Source organism: Procambarus clarkii, chromosome 41 (assembly GCF_040958095.1).
Source record: "Procambarus clarkii isolate CNS0578487 chromosome 41, FALCON_Pclarkii_2.0, whole genome shotgun sequence".
In the NCBI taxonomy this organism is placed as follows: Eukaryota; Metazoa; Arthropoda; class Malacostraca; order Decapoda; family Cambaridae; genus Procambarus; species Procambarus clarkii.
This window is the reverse complement of record NC_091190.1, coordinates 4,262,745-4,279,055: the sequence shown is the minus strand read 5'-3', so window position 1 is coordinate 4,279,055 and position 16,311 is coordinate 4,262,745. Positions and strand designations below refer to the sequence as shown.

Genomic DNA, 16,311 nt, shown 5'->3' with positions numbered 1-16,311 from the left:
AGTGATTAGCTCAGCGCCCATCGATGAACCAGGATTGGGGCAGCTGAATCTCAGGGATTGGAACGGCGACGACGCGAAGGCTTCACGACACCTGAGGACCTGTGGAACGTTCTGGATCGTCAAGGATCGACCCAAGGAAGCGTGGGAACCTCACACCATCGAGGGACAGGCGTCGTGAGCCAGGAATGTAAGGTAGATCATTTTCCCTCCCATTACCCCTTGTATGAGTAGGCTAGTTAGGCCACAATATTTGCTTGTGTATGTGGCAGCAAGACTTTATTACTTTAATAGTAGAATAGGCTGCAAGGCAGCTTGTGTCCAGGACTGTCAGAGAGGGCAGTGTGTATGGATGACAGGACAGTGAAGAAGAGGTGCCGACGTGGTGAAGAGGCCCTCCTGTGAGAGTGTGAAACTCCTGTCCTTCTGCCCAGTTGAAGGAGTGTTGGAGGTCGTGGAAGAAGAGGCTGACGATCTCCAGACTCATTATCCATATTCCATATTCATGTATTACTTGTGATTGTGTGTGTGTGTTCATGTAATTTGCGTCAGTAAATCCACACATTTTATTACTGTGTTTGAGTGCGCCTCCATTTATGATATTTCTCTATGAGCATACATTTCTGGCTACCAACAATATATAATACACCCACTGAACTGCATCGCTGGGGTGCAGATATAATAACCCAGCTGGCGACCTTGCTAAGAGGAAGATAGAGAAGACAGGCGGGAAAGGAGTTCCCGCAACCTTTTTTTGTCTGGCAGGCAAGACTCAGGGAGGTTATGGTTACAGGTAAGCCTGAGTCTTCCTTCACTCCCCCACGGGTCTAGGCCGGAACTGTTAACATCAGTTTCCCCGTGTTTGACTGAAGGGCTTCCAGGGTGAATCAGTGGCACCCCTTTGTGGTGGAAGCAAAGACCTGCGGAGGTGGGCATTGTTGGTCCTCTCTTGTGTGACCAAGGAGACTCCGGTGAATCCAGGGAGTCGGAGGGGCTGAGTATTTGGGCCTTTGAGCCCCTAGTGGCCGAGTGTTAGCAGAGCCCCGGACCGCCCACCCCCACGTGACACATGTAACCCCCAAATTTTGTGTAAGTTAATTTTACTCTATTTATATAAGAAATACAGTTTCACTAAGATCCATAGAACACTAGTTCTTGGGATCAGTTTTTTCCATTGTCTTACTTTGTTTTTCACTTTTTCTCAAAAAGTGGTGGTCCTTCATAGCTATCGAAGTATATATTTAATTATTATTTATTGGAGTCAGGTTTTCCCCCACAAAATTTTGGTTCTTAACGAACCGGATCAGTCACAACTAATATTAAAATCTATACTGGTTCTCAGAGCCCAAAACAAAGTTTTGGTCCTTAACGAACCAGATAGATAAATGCTAAATATACAGGTTCTCGGAAAATTTTGGTCCTTCGAACCTAGATAGTTGAGAATTAAGCTATCCTACACACTATATAATTGCTTATTTATTAACACCAACTAGTGTGTTAACATTATTAGGCTATTTACCAATATATTCATTATTTACGGCTGTCAGCAGACCGCCCATATTACAGCCTAAAACTTATTAATTATTATCAACATTTCTATTAATACTCATGTATAAAGTAGCCTTAGTAGGACATAGCCAATTGCCCACAACCCTTAGACCTATACCTCACACTGAGGTCAGAATTTTTAGGTCACCTGGAGCAACTGCTCACAATTTTTAAAACAAATCAATATTAACAGCTGCATTAGAATGGCTTCACCATTTAACCATAATTTATTTAGGTGGCAATGATATCCATCCCACTCGCCAACCAGCCGAAATAATTAACCATTAAAAAACTATTATCAGTTCCTTTAAACAAGTCAGCAACTCTATGTTAGTCACATGGGTGGAACCTCGCCAACTGAGAAGTGATAACCGTTGGAGAGTGAGCCCCAAATATTATCAGCGTTCGGCGAAATACATAAACTTTCGGCTAAGAAAAAGAGTGAGGTTGGAAGCCACTTGTATTCATTTCACAGTCAGACCATATCAACAGGGCTAGACCTCACACGGTGTACATCTGTCAGGAGAGGCCAGGACCCATATGGTCAACAAATTAGTCAATACTATTAATCATAAACGGTTGTGGCAAGCAAGTCAAACTTAGTGTTATATGTTTATAATTTTACTTGTATTTGTAAGCACAAACATATATATAAAAACAAAAAATCCCAAAAACATAGCACCATATATCTATATTACTGCACCATTGCATATATGCCAACCTTTGATGAGGATGGATATTTAGACTGTAATTGTACTAATGTTTGTACAAATGCAGCCTAAACCATTTAGTCATTCCTAGGTAAGAATTATTTAGCGAGTACTGTACTAGACAGTACTGGTGTACATATATATTATTTAGATTGTGCTGACCCTGATTTGGGGTGGGATCACTAAAACCCTTCTTGTGCTTTTAACATTATTTCGTGTATTATTTTTTTGAGTACTACCGAATATTCACTGTTGGATTGAATGGTGATAATTGATGAGCTAACCGGACGAAAATCCAATAGTGGCATTCGAGTACTACTCAAAATATTAGCTATCTATTGTTAGGTAGGTAAATTAACCTCTAAACGAGGTAGTATAGTCTATTCAAATACATTAGGCTATTATATTGATATTGAACTCCATTGAATGAGCCAATATCCCAGTTACATCAGTAACAAATATTTACTATCAGGCCAGCCCTTACCCAGCAAGATGGAAGCGGCTGACAAAATGAAAAGGATCCTTATCGGTCTGAAAGGTCATTTGACCCGACAGATTACCAAGTGTCAAAATCTGTCACAACAGTCACCTGTTGACTACATTGAATTAGAGGACTTACTTCAAGTTGCTGAAGGTAAATTCAAGCATATTAAACAACATATGAATCTGTACTTGACAAAACTTTACCAAACCTCAATAGGTGAAACTGAACTTGAGGACATTGTAAATGATTTAGCCCAGTACGAAGATGATATACAGGTTAACTTCAACCCTTTAAAAAGCAAATTGCTAAAAACAAATTAACAACAGCCTCTACTGCACATCCAGATGTCAAATTACCTCAGATCAATATACCCACATTCTCTGGTAACGAGAATGAGAGTTGGGATGATTTCTGGAGTAAATTCGTGGATGCAGTAGACTTTAAAACTAACATCCCTAAAACAACCAAGTTCACTTATTTACAAGGCTTGTTACGAAATGAAGCCTTGAAGGTAATATCTAACATAAAACTGACCAGTGATGGTTACGACCTAGCTGTTCAATTGCTTAAGAGCAACTATGATAACAAGGAAAGGACTATTACTATCTTGGTCCAAAATTGCTGGATTTACCATCTACTAATAATTCTACAGATTCTCTCCAAACTTTCAGACTAGAGCTAAAATCTTTACTCAAGGCCATAAGCCTTAAAGTCCAAATTCAGACTGCTGAATGGATGACAAAAGTAGTTGTAAGGCGCAAATTACCAAGAGAAACTTTAGATAAATTGTGTACTATGTACAATATAACCTCTCTGACCATGAATGAAATTACAGAAGGTTTAGATACCCTAGTCGAAAGACAAAGAGCCAACCAAGATGGGAAGAGTGTTTCAAACTTCTCTACTAACTCTCATCATAAACCCCAACATACTGCAACTACTGTAGTAAATCATCTCCGAAATGGAAATCTGGAAATGTAGGTACATACACAGTGAACCCTATAAACCCTGTAGTGAGCACCACTCCAACGAATTCTCCTACAGTGAAAAAGTGTTTGTTCTGCAATAATGAACATCTTTCTTCTAAGTGTAGTACTTATCCAGACCATAACAACCGAATTCATCGTTTGCAAGAGTTACACAGATGCACAAGGTGCACGGGTCCTCATGACCCCAATAGCTGTACTGTCTCCTTACGTATGTGCAACAAGTGCCACAAGGGTAGACACCATTACTCCTTGTGTGGTAGTAATCAGTCAAGATCAACCAATCCTCATAAGAAAATTGCAAAATTTACTTCTGTACAGTATTGCAAGGTGCATCAAGACATAAGTGTACTTGCAACAGAGTCGAATAACACAACTACGTTACCAACAGCTCAATTAAAATTAATTACCAAGAGATCTAGAATTTCCACTCGTGGTCTCTTTGACCAAGGTTTGCAGAAAACCTTTATTTCTCAACAGCTAGTTGATCAGTTGAAACTGAAGCCTATTACTCGAGTGAATTTGAATATCACTGGATTCCTAACCAATAGTGGACCTCGTGACTACCAGATTGTTAAAGTCTTGGTACGTTTAGGAGGCTGCACCAACCCAATTCAAGCCATAGTCGTTGACAAGATCCCCTCAGATTTACATGTCTTGCTCAAACAGTCAAATTTCTTAAACGCAGCGGTATTAGGCTAGCAGGTCATAAAATAAATACAGACTGTCTCAACGATGTAGATATTCTTTTTGGAGCTGACTTTTATTATAGATTTATTACTGGATGCACCAGGCAACGAGGTGTAAACTTGTTACTGTCAGCTGGGGGGTAAACTACTCACAAGACCGGTGTTGATCCAACAACATTCTAAATCTACTAGTAATCAACCAACTAATTCAATAGTGGCGTGACTAGGCCTAGAGCAGTCACCACTACATGACAGAGACGAAACTGAGAATGATGAGTCCAATCCCCCTGTTCACAAATTATGGGATTTGGACACCTTAGGCATAGTCCCTGATCAACGCAGTCCAGATGACACATGGACATATCAACAGTATCTTGATACTGTGATTTTCCAAGATAATCAATATTGGGTGAGACTCCTGTGGAAGCTGAACCACGCACATCTTCCAGTAAATTATTTCATGGCCTCAACCCAATTAAATTCTCAATTAGCTAGGCTACGGAAGCAACCAGATAAATTGCAACTGTATCATGCTTTAATACAGCAACAACTTGCTAACAAATTTATAGAAGTTGTTGAAGAAGACAACCATAAGACAGGCCATTATTTGTCACATCATGCTGTCCTGAAAGATTCAGTTACAACACCAATCAGGATTGTATTTAATTGTAGCGCCAAATTAATGGCAGACAGCGTGTCACTAAATGATTGTCTACAAACTGGACCTAACCTAACCCAAAGACTACAAGATGTCTTATTACGATTTCGCTCTGGTGTTTTCGCCTATACGGCCGACATTAGTAAGGCCTTTTTAAGAGTAGGCTTACAAGAGACTGATCGTGATTTGACTCAATTTCTCTGGGTGAAAGATCCACAGGATCCTAATAGCGAAATCATTACTTATAGATTTGCCTCAGTACTGTTTGGAGCGACATCTTCACCATTCTTACTCTAGGCTACTCTGGATACACATCTTAAGAAGTCTAATAGCCCCTACAAGACTGAGATTAGCAACAATTTATACGTTGACAATTTTCAAGGAACCACTAATGATGAGAATAAACTAGTGGAAATCTACCATGAGGCTAATCATGAACTGTTGGGAGCTAACATGCCCCTACAGTCGTGGGCCTCCAATAATGAACAACTCAACCAAATGATCGAGGAAGAAGTCCCTGATTATAAGGTACCTCACAAATTGAAAGTCTTAGGTATGGAGTGGAATACTTCCATAGACAAATTGAATATCAAGTCGGTGGATTTCAATCATTCACCTCTAACTATGAGAAAACTACTCTCCCATGTCAGCAAGCCATTTGACCCTTTAGGCCTACTCAGTCCTATTCTAATTAACCCACACCCTACCTGTCCCCCCTTCCCTTGAACCACCCCCCCCCAAAAAAAAAAATCCTCAGAGACCCTGCAAACCACCTCACGGATCTTCTCACCCAGGGAATAGCTTTCCACACCAACAGAATGCTCGCCAACAAGGGGACAAGAAAATGAACAGAAGAAAGTGAGCTTCCAGGCAATGTACACTAACATAGATGGGATTTCAAATAAAACAAGTGAACTTGGAGAATGGGCACTAAAAGAAAACCCAGACATGATAGCACTCTCAGAAACAAAGCTAACGAAAACCATAACAAACACAGTGTTTCTCCAGAACTACTATGTAGTGAGGAAAGAGAGAGAAGGGAGAGGAGGAGGTGGTGTAGCTTTGCTGTTAAGAAAAGGTTGGAGTTTTGAAGAGATGGTAATTCAGAACTGTGAAGGTTTCAGTGACTACATATCAGGCACCATAGCAACTGAAGGACAGAAAATTATAGTAGTAGTTATATATAACCCCCCACCGAATGTCAGAAGACCCAGACAGGAATATGATAGAAACAACTTGGCCACCATCAATATAACAGAGAGAGCAGCTTCTGTGGCTAGCAGGAACGGATCCAGACTACTAATCATGGGAGACTTCAACCATGGGAGGATAGATGGGGGAACAGAGACCCACATGGAGGACCAGACACATGGAGAGCTAAGCTGCTGGAAGTGGCAACAAGAAACTTTTTAAGTCAACACATCAAGGGACCGACAAGAATGAGAGGAGAGGATGAACCAGCCTTGCTTGATCTGATATTTACCCTAAATGAGTCCGATATAAGGGAAGTTAAGTTGGAAGCCCCGCTGGGAATGAGTGATCATAGTGTATTGAGCTTTGAGTACCTGGTTGAGCTAGGAATTATCACCCCCAAAAAAGAACTGGGAAACAAAGGGCTGGCGTACTGAAAAGGAAACTATGAGGAGATGAATAAATTCCTAAGGGATATACATTGGGACACAGAACTCAGAACCAAGTCCGTACAAGACATGATGGACTATGTCACCCAAAAGTGTCAGGAGGCTGTAAGCAGGTTTGTCCCAGACCAACAGGAAAAATCAGAGAAGCAAAAGAAGAATCCATGGTTTAATAGGTAATGTATGAAAGCAAAGGAGCTGAACAAAAGGGCATGGAGGAACTTTCATAATAACAGAACACCAGAAAGTAGAGAGAGATACCAGAGAACCAGGAACGAGTAGGTTAGTGTGAGAAGAGCAGCTGAGAAAAGGTATGAAAATGATATAGCTAATAAAGCCAAGACCGAACCAAAGCTGCTACATAGGCACATCAGGAGGAAGACAACAGTGAAGGAACAGGTGATGAAACTTAGGATGGCGAGGACAGATAACTGAAAATGACAGAGAGGTGTGTTAAGAACTGAACAAAAGGTTCCAGGAGGTCTTTACAATAGAACAGGGAGAAGTCACGGCGCTAGGAGAGGTGGCAGCAAACCAGGCGACCTTGGAAAGGTTCGAAATTACAAGAGATGAGGTCAAGAAGCACCTATTGGAGCTGGACGTGGGAAAAACTGTTGGGCCGGATGGAATCTCACCATGGGTATTGAAAGAGTGTGTAGAGGCACTTTGCTTGCCACTCTCCATAGTGTATAGTAGGTCACTGGAAACGGGAGACCTACCAGAAATATGGAAGACTGCTAATGTAGTCCCAATATACAAAAAAGGTGACAGACAAGAGGCACTGAACTACAGGCCAGTGTCCTTAACTTGTATACCATGCAAGGTGATGGTGAAGATTGTGAGAAAAAGCCTAGTAACACCTCTGGAGAGAAGCGACTGCGTGACAACCCATCAACATGGGTTCAGGGAGGGTAAATCTTACCTTACAGGCTTAATAGAATTCTAGGATCAGGTGACAAAGATTAAGCATGAAAGAGTAGGATAGGCGGACTACATTTTTTTGGACTACCGGAAAGCCTTTGACACAGTACCCCACAAAATGTTGATGCATAAGCTGGAGAAACAGGCAGGAGTAACTGGTAGGGCGCTCCAGTGGATAAGGGAGTACCTAAGCAATAGGAAACAGAGAGTTACAGTGAGGGGTGAGACCTCAGATTGGCGTGAAGTCACCAGTGGAGTCCCACAGGGCTCTGTACTCAGATCTATCCTGTTTCTGATATACGTAAATGATCTCCCGGAGGGTATAGACTCATCCTCTCAATGTTTGCTGAGGACGCCAAAATTATGAGACGGATTAAGACAGGGGAGGACAGCTTGAGGCTTCAAGAAGACCTGGACAAGCTGCAGGAATGGTCGAACAAATGGTTGTTAGAGTTTAACCTAAGCAAATGTAATGTAATGAAGATAGGGGTAGGAAGCAGGAGACCAGAAACAAGGTATCATTTGGGAGATGAAATACTTCAAAAGTCAGAGAGAGAGAAAGTCCTGGGGGTTGATATCATGCCAGACCTGTCCCCTGAAGCTCATATCAAGAGGATAACATCAGCAGCATATGCCAGGTTGGCTAACATAAGAATGGCCTTTAGAATCTTGTGTAAGGAATCTTTCAGAACATTATATACCACATATGTCAGACCAATCCTGGAGTATACAGCTCCAGCATGGAGTCCATATCTAGTCAAGGATAAGACTAAACTGGAAAAGGTTCAAAGGTTTGCCACCAGAATAGTACCCGAGCTGAGAGGTATGAGCTACGAGGAGAAACTACGGGAATTAAACTTCACTTCGTTGGAAGACAGAAGAGTTAGGGGGACATGATCACCACATTCAAGATTATCAAGGGAATCGACAGGGGTAGATAAAGACAGGCTATTTAACACAAGGGGCACACACACTAGGGAACACAGGTGGAAACTGAGTGCCCAAATGAGCCACAGAGATATTAGAAAGAACTTTTTTAGTGTCAGAGTAGTTGGCAAATGGAATGCATTAGGAAGTGATGTGGTGGAGGCTGACTCCATACAGAGTTTCAAGTGTAGATATGATAGAGCCCAATAGGCTCAGGAACCTGTACACCTGTTGATTGACGGTTGAGAGGCAGGACCAAAGAGCCAGAGCTCAACCCCTGCAAGCACAACTAGGTGAGTACAACTAGGTGAGTACACACACCAAACAGCCCTAGAAACCACACAAGCAACAGAACACAAAAAACACACAGGACAAAACAGCACAGCACAACCAAAAAATGCATACGGAACACACAATCAAACACACCACCCAACAGGGCAAAACCTAACACGCAGACTAAACACACATTGAACCACAGACATTGGAACAAATTCACATACAGGGAGTACACAAACAAACATAGGCACTATCGATACTTGTCCAAAAATTAATGTGCCGAGAAGCACAAGCAGAATGGCTTCCAAACCGTCTGGACGTCGTCGGACACCGGTCTACCAGGACACGCGCCCCCTCCCCGCTCAGCTCGTTGTCGCCGTCTGGGGGCTTAGTGGGCGGCTGCCGGAGTGTGATGCTCCTTGGGACAGTCCTCTGTCCTTTTCTAGCCTTGTGCTCCTGCTGCCGTCCTCTCCAATTCTGCTGGGCATCTTTTCCTTTTCCTTCTGTTTCGTTTTTCTCCCCCCTCTTCTCCTATCTGCTTGCCGTTTCCTGCCGACCTTTTGCTCGTTCTGGTTCTTCCCTTGGACTTCTTCTACTTTGACGCCCGGGTGCTTGAGGAGGCATACTCTTGCACCCGTAGAACTGCAGTACCCGACGTCGAGAGCGAGGGGAACCTTTTATTGTCAATCCCCACTTCGTCACTGAACCCGATCTCGACGGACTGTCGGTTTCTTAAGGTGGCGTTTGTGGGGCGTATACTCACGACGCACCCCTAGGAGGCCCCGACAAGATCGGCGATAGCTTCTTGTTGGGTGTCCTGCCTCTAATTGTGGCTCCATGGTGGGTGTGGGGGCACATTCGTGAGTGAATTCGTAATTTCGTCAAGATGATAACCCCTGTTTCGGCTGCTTCTGGCTTACCTTTTCAGGCTCGTGGGGTGGGCGACCAAACCCCCGAGTCGGTCCGTATTGGAAGACCGGGCTCTGTAGCCTCCGCTGCATTGGGCCCCGACCTTGCTCCTCCTTTGGCCTCTCTGACTCCTTCCCCTGGCTCCCCTCCCTCCTCTGTGGTTGGGTCGAGCCCCAAGCCCCCAGTGGTGACTACCTCGTCCCCTGGCGCGGCTCCTTCTCTAGTTGTTACTACTGCGCCTTTTAACCCCTCTCTCTCTGGGGGTTCTCACCGCCGTTCTCGTCACGGCCGCCCTCGCTCGATTCCTTCCAGTTCTGCTACCTATCAAGCCTTGTTTGGTCCCGCTTCGTGGGCCAAATATTTTGATCTCCTCCCTCTTGATTCTGCGCCTCCTGACGATTTCTCCCTTCATCGACATCTCATTGATTCCGTGGATGCCTCCATTACTTTTAACCCCACTCGTCTCGGTACGCGTGTCGTTGCTGCTCCTTCTCAGGATGCTGCTTCCCGCTTGGCTGCCTTATCCTGCCTTGGCGAGACCCCCGTTCGGGTCTCGAAGAACGTCCAGTTGAATGCCAGTGTTGGCACTATTTTGCTCCCGCCCCATGTTGCGACCGGTGTTCGGGACCTACGCGACTGCCACGACGATATTCGACATATCCTCGCTGCCCAGGGCCATTCTATTCTCCAGGTGGACACGTTTACTCGTCCCCCTCGTGGTAGTCGCCGTCAACCCCTCCGGGTTGTGAAGATTACCTTTGATGGTCGGACCCTTCCACCCTCTGTCATTCTTGCTGGTGCCAGGTGCTCTGTCCAGGAGTACATTCCTTCTCCTCGGCTCTGCAACAAGTGCTGGAGGTTTGGGCATGGTGCCCTCCGCTGCTCCGGGACTGTCTCTCTCTGTCCTTTGTGTGGTGGCGAAGGTCACTCTAAGTCGGAGTGCGCTTCTCCCCAGGCTCGTTGCCTCAACTGCGGTGAGGCCCATCCTACCTTCTCCCGTGCGTGTGTCCATTACAAGCTTGAGGCAGCCGTCCTCAACTTGAAGCACCGGGAGCGTTTATCTTTTCCTGAGGCGAGGCGCCAGGTTCGCCGGCTCCCGCCTTATGCTAATATCTCTTATGCTCGCGTGTTGCGCTCTTCCTCTCCTCGTCCTTCCCGCCTTCCTCAGACTCACAACCGTTTCCAGGCCTTGGACCCTGATGCGCCCACTGCCCCCTCCTCTGTCCCTTTGGGTTCTCTCCCGAAGGATCCTCCTCCTGGTCCTCTGTCTGGGGTTCCCCTTCCTTCTACCCGGTCTGTCGTGTCTTCTGTGTCTCCTTCCTCGTCCCCCTCCGATCCTCCTTCCCATCCTCTTCCTCCATCTATCGGCTCTCCCCGCCGCCTGTCGGTGCGGGCGGATGTCCATCGCTCTCCTAACGGCCGTCGTGTGTGCTCTCGTTCGGCTTCTCCTGTTGAGACACTGGAATCCGTTGCCCGGTACGTAGTTGCTGGGACACCGGTCTCTTTAAGTCAGAAGCGTAAGCCTGGCTCCTCTCCTTCCTCTTCCCCGGCGGGTAAGAAGGCTTCGCTTTCTTCCTCAGCTCCTCCTTCTGGCTCTGTTGCTCCTTCCACACCCGTTTCAGTGCTTGCGCCCCCTGTTCCTGCTATGGAGGTTTCTTTGGCCCCTGCTTCCCTTTCGGTTGCTGCTCTTGCTGGGGTGCGCTCCTCTCTTTCTACTCCCCCTCTTCCTGCTGCTGTCCTTGACTGCTCCTCTCCGTTGTCTCCTCCTCCTCCTCCTCCTCCTCCTCCTCCTCCGGACCCTGCCCGCCCACCTCTGATCTGTTCTCCCGTTTCCTTCCCTCCGTCTTTGCTCAGTTTACCCATGCCCCCTAACCCTGACTTTGCTGACCCTGATCCCGACCCTGATATTCTTTAACGTGCTCTGTTGGTCTTTCGCCTTTGTTTCTTCCTTGTTCTCTGTTTTTGTCCTTTCTCTTCTCGTCGTTGTCCATTCTTCAATGGAACGTTCGAGGTTATTACGCCAATTTCCTCGAACTCCAACTTCTGGTTTCGCGGTTTTCGCCCCTTTGTGTCTGTCTCCAGGAGCCGATGCTTGGTGCTCGTCCTGGTCGTTTTCGTGGCTATTCCTTTCTCTCCCCCCCCCCCCCAGCCATTGCTGGGGCTTCTAATTCTTCTGCTCTCTTGATTCGGGCTGATGTTCCCTTTGTTCCTTTACTTTTTCCTTCGCCTCTCCATTGTTCTGCTGCTCGTATCTTTGTGGGGAAATGGTACACAGTTTGTTCCATTTATCTCCCCCCGAGTGTCCCGCTCTCTCTTCCTGATTTGAAACACCTCCTAGACTCCTTGCCGGAGCCTGTGCTCCTGCTGGGTGACTTCAATTGTCGTCATTCTCTTTGGGGTGACGTTCTGACGAATACCCGGGGTCGCCTCCTTGAGCCGTTTCTCCTCTCTTCTTCCCTGTCTCTTCTGAATTCTGGTGAGCCCACTCATTTGGACTCTCGAACTCGCACCCTTTCTTGTCTTGATCTTTCTCTCTGCTCTTCTTCTCTTTACTTAGATTTCACATGGCAGGTTCTTGATGACCTCCATGGAAGTGATCATTTCCCCATCCTTGTTTCCTTTTTCTCTTTTCGCCCTTCCCTCTCTTTCCCTAGGTGGCAGTTTGCTAAGGCGGACTGGACCCTGTTTTCCCTCAGTGCTACTCTCTCTGACCTCTCCCTTCTGCCCCTCTCTCGCGCTCTCCTCCTTTTTCATGACACTGTCTTCGACGCTGCCCTCCGCTCTATTCCTCGCTCTTCCTCTCGGGGTCCACGGAAGTGCGTTCCCTGGTGGAATGCGGACTGTGCTCGGGCTGTCCGCTGTAAGCGTGCAGCCTGGAAGAAGCACCGCCGTAGGCAGACGACCGATTCTTTTCTTTTCTTTCGGAAAGCGAGTGCGGTGGCCCGTAGGGCCATCCGTACGGCTAAACGTGAATGTTGGGCGTCTTATGTCTCGACAATTACGTCCGAAACCCCTCTGGCCCAGATCTGGAAGCGTATCCGCAAGATAGCGGGTAAGTTCGTTCCCGATGTTTCACCGGTCCTTCACCTCCATGATACTCTTGTGGCGGACCCGTTGCAGGTCGCTTCCGAACTGGGTTCCCACTTTTCTTCTGTTAGCTCTGGTCTTCATCTTCCCCAATCTTTCCTTCTTCGTAAACCTGTCCTTGAGTCTCGTCCTTTAGATTTCTGCACTCATCTTCAGCTTCCCTATAATGATCCCTTCTCTCTCTCTGAACTTCGTTCTGCCCTGGCCCTCTGCGGTTCTACGGCGGCGGGCTCCGATGGTATTCATTATGAGATGCTTCGCCATCTCCCTCCGAGCACGTCTCAGTATTTACTGAGTCTGTATAATCGGATCTGGGAGTCGTCGTCAGTCCCTGAGGACTGGCTCGATGCCGTTGTCCTCCCTGTTCGCAAACCAGGGTCTCTGGGTACTTCCCCTAAGGACTTTCGCCCTATTGCTCTCACAAGTTGTGTCTGCAAACTCTTTGAACGTATGGTTAACGTTCGTCTGATGTGGTTCCTGGAACACCATCACCTCCTCTCCCCTTCTCAATTTGGTTTCCGCAAGTGCCGCAGCACGACAGATGTCCTGGTGGACTTGGAGGTCTATATACGTACTGCTTTTGCTGCGAAGACCTCCGTTGTTGCCGTCCTTTTTGACCTAGAAAAGGCTTACGACACCACTTGGCGTTATCATATCCTATCTCAGCTTCATTCTTTTGGCCTTCGTGGTCATCTCCCTCTCTTTCTCCGCAGCTTCCTCTCTCGTCGTTCCTTTCGGGTGCGCCTTGGTACCGCTCTCTCTCCCCCTTTTCAGCAATACGAAGGTGTGCCCCAGGGTAGTGTTCTGAGCACTACTCTTTTTCTGGTTGCCCTCAATGGTCTTCTTTCCTCTCTTCCTTCTGGTGTCTTCTCCGCTCTCTATGTCGATGATCTTACCCTTTGTTGTCAGGGTGATGATTCGCCTCTCCTTCAACGCCGGCTTCAACTTGCGATTGATGCCGTGTCGTCTTGGGCCACAGGTCATGGCTTCAAGTTCTCTACTTCTAAAACTTGTGCCATGACTTTTACGCGGAAACGGGTTGTTCTTCGTCCCTCTTTGTCACTTTATGGTCATCCCCTTGAATACAAAGATTCCGCGAAGCTTTTGGGGTTATTCCTTGACACTCGTTTGTCTTGGTCTCCCCATATCTCTTACCTCCGTGTTGAGTGCTCTAAGTCCCTTGCCCTCCTTCGGGTCTTGTCCCATACTTCTTGGGGGGCAGATAGGCGCACTCTCCTTGCTTTACATTCCTCTCTCGTCCTGTCTAAGCTCGATTATGGTTGCCCTGCTTACTCGTCTGCTTCTCCTTCTACTCTTCGCCGTCTTGATGCTTTGCACCATACTGGGTTGCGCCTCAGTTCTGGTGCCTTTCGTTCGACTCCCGTCCTTAGCTTGTATGTTGACACTGGCTTCCTGTCTCTCCAGGACCGCCGTGATCGCTACTGTCTTCGCTATCTTGCGCGGTCCTTGCAACATCCTTCCTCTCGTCTCTGTCGTGCTTTAACTTTTACCCCTCCTGCGGTTCCTGTTCCTCTTCACCACCTCCCTCTTTCTGTCCGGTTATCTCGCCTGCAGGATTCTCTTTCCGTTCGTATTTCTGATGTTTCTCCTCGTGTTGTTCCTTCTTTGCCCCCGTGGAGGGTCCCTCTTCCGCGGTTTTGTACATCCTTGACTCGTATCACTAAAGCTTTCACCCCTCCTACAGTTCTAAAACGCCTTTTCCTCGAGCACTTTTCTTCTCACTCCCGCTCCGTTTCTGTCTTCACCGATGGGTCTAAGTCAGCGGACGGTGTTGGCTACTCTGTTGTTTTTCCTGATCGCACTTATATGTGTCGCTTGCCTCCGGAGACTAGCATCTTTACAGCGGAACTTTATGCTATTCTCTATGCTCTTCGTCTCCTGCTTTCTCGTTGTCAGTCTTCCTTTGTGGTTGTTGTTGACTCTCGTAGTGCCCTCATGGCTCTCGGGTGCTTTAATCCAGTTCATCCGGTAGTTGTCGAGATCCAGCATTGGCTGTTTCTCGTTCACAGTAAATTTAAGTCGGTTGAGTTTTGTTGGGTTCCCAGCCATATTGGCGTGTCTTTAAATGAGCGTGCGGATGCTGCCGCTAAGGAAGCTGTCCGCTCTTGTCCCATCTCTCGTAAAGGCATTCCGTATTCCGACTTTTACCCGGTTATCCATTCCTCAGTCCTTACCCGTTGGCAGGCTTCTTGGTTGTCTGTTACTGGTAACAAGCTACGTACTCTTAAATGTTGTGTTTCCTCGTGGCCGTCCTCCTTCCACCGTAACCGGCGGTGGGAAACAGCTCTAGCGAGGTTGCGTATTGGCCATACTCGCTTAACCCATGGTCACTTGATGGAGCGCCGCCCTGCTCCTTACTGTCCTAGTTGCATTGTCCCTCTTACGGTCGTGCATGTCCTTCTTGAATGTCCTGACTTCCAGGACGAGCGTGTGTCTTGCTTTCCGACCGCCCCTCGCGGTCACCTGTCCCTCGATAGAATTCTTGGTGACTCGGATACTTTTGATATCGTTCGCCTTATGCGTTTTTGTTCTCGTATTGGCATCCTTGGTGATATTTAGCGCCCTCTGATTATTTTGCGTATTTGATGGTGCTACATAGCCTTCCCGGTTTGGTGCCTTCTTTTGATAATTACTTACTTACTTACCAGGACACGCACAAGGCCGAGGCATCCAATCAGGTACCCCATATATAAACCCTTTTAATCTCGGTACCCAAATAGTTGACGAGCACCACGGGCCTGGACGCACCCTGTCGCCCCAAGTAGGGTCCAAACACTGTGACTGAGAGACCACGCCCCCGTCGGCCGCAATAGCGACGTGAATGCCGTCCCTAACGGGTACGGCATTCATCCTCAAATGTAGGACTCGCCCAAACTGGGCAAAATACCGATGTAGAAAATCCTCAGGGAATTCAAAACGCATCCCATGCACTGCCACATACGTAGTGGCTCCACAACGGTCAGAGAGGGTCACCGACCCACCATCTCCAGGAAGAGTGAAGAGTACCCATCATAGCGCATAATGATATCTTGATAAATCACTGGGGAGCCGAACTTGACAATCGCCCGCCGTCCGGAAAGCAGTTACACCCCACACACAGACTCCACAGGGGACACGCAGCATATCAATCAACACAACCTCCACCGCGTGGTAAGAAGCAATCCCAGAAAACTCCAAGCCAATGGAAGCCTGCCTGGTGACAGAGGGCACAGCCCCCCCCCCCCCCTAATGACTGCAGACCGTCACGGCCCCAGGGGCCCCTTAGCAGAAACACAGGACACATGCCACGTCAGCAGCGACACCCCAGGTTATCACTCCTCGCCGGGTTAAGAACAGCTGCAGTGGCCGGACGGAACAACAGTACCCCACGATAGCTAGAGCAGTTCTGCAGACTTGGTTCACTGTTGACCCTAGCGTTGTCCACACTGCCTTCCCTTCTCTCCACAGGTAGCTGGTGACAC

At 47.1% G+C, this 16,311-nt stretch overlaps 1 protein-coding gene across 1 annotated transcript in view; it reads right to left on the bottom strand.

Moving 5' to 3' along the window:
• LOC123761189 (uncharacterized) overlaps window positions 1-16,311 on the bottom strand; it is a 306,507-nt gene that overhangs the window by 10,799 nt on the left and 279,397 nt on the right. The window lies entirely within an intron of this gene.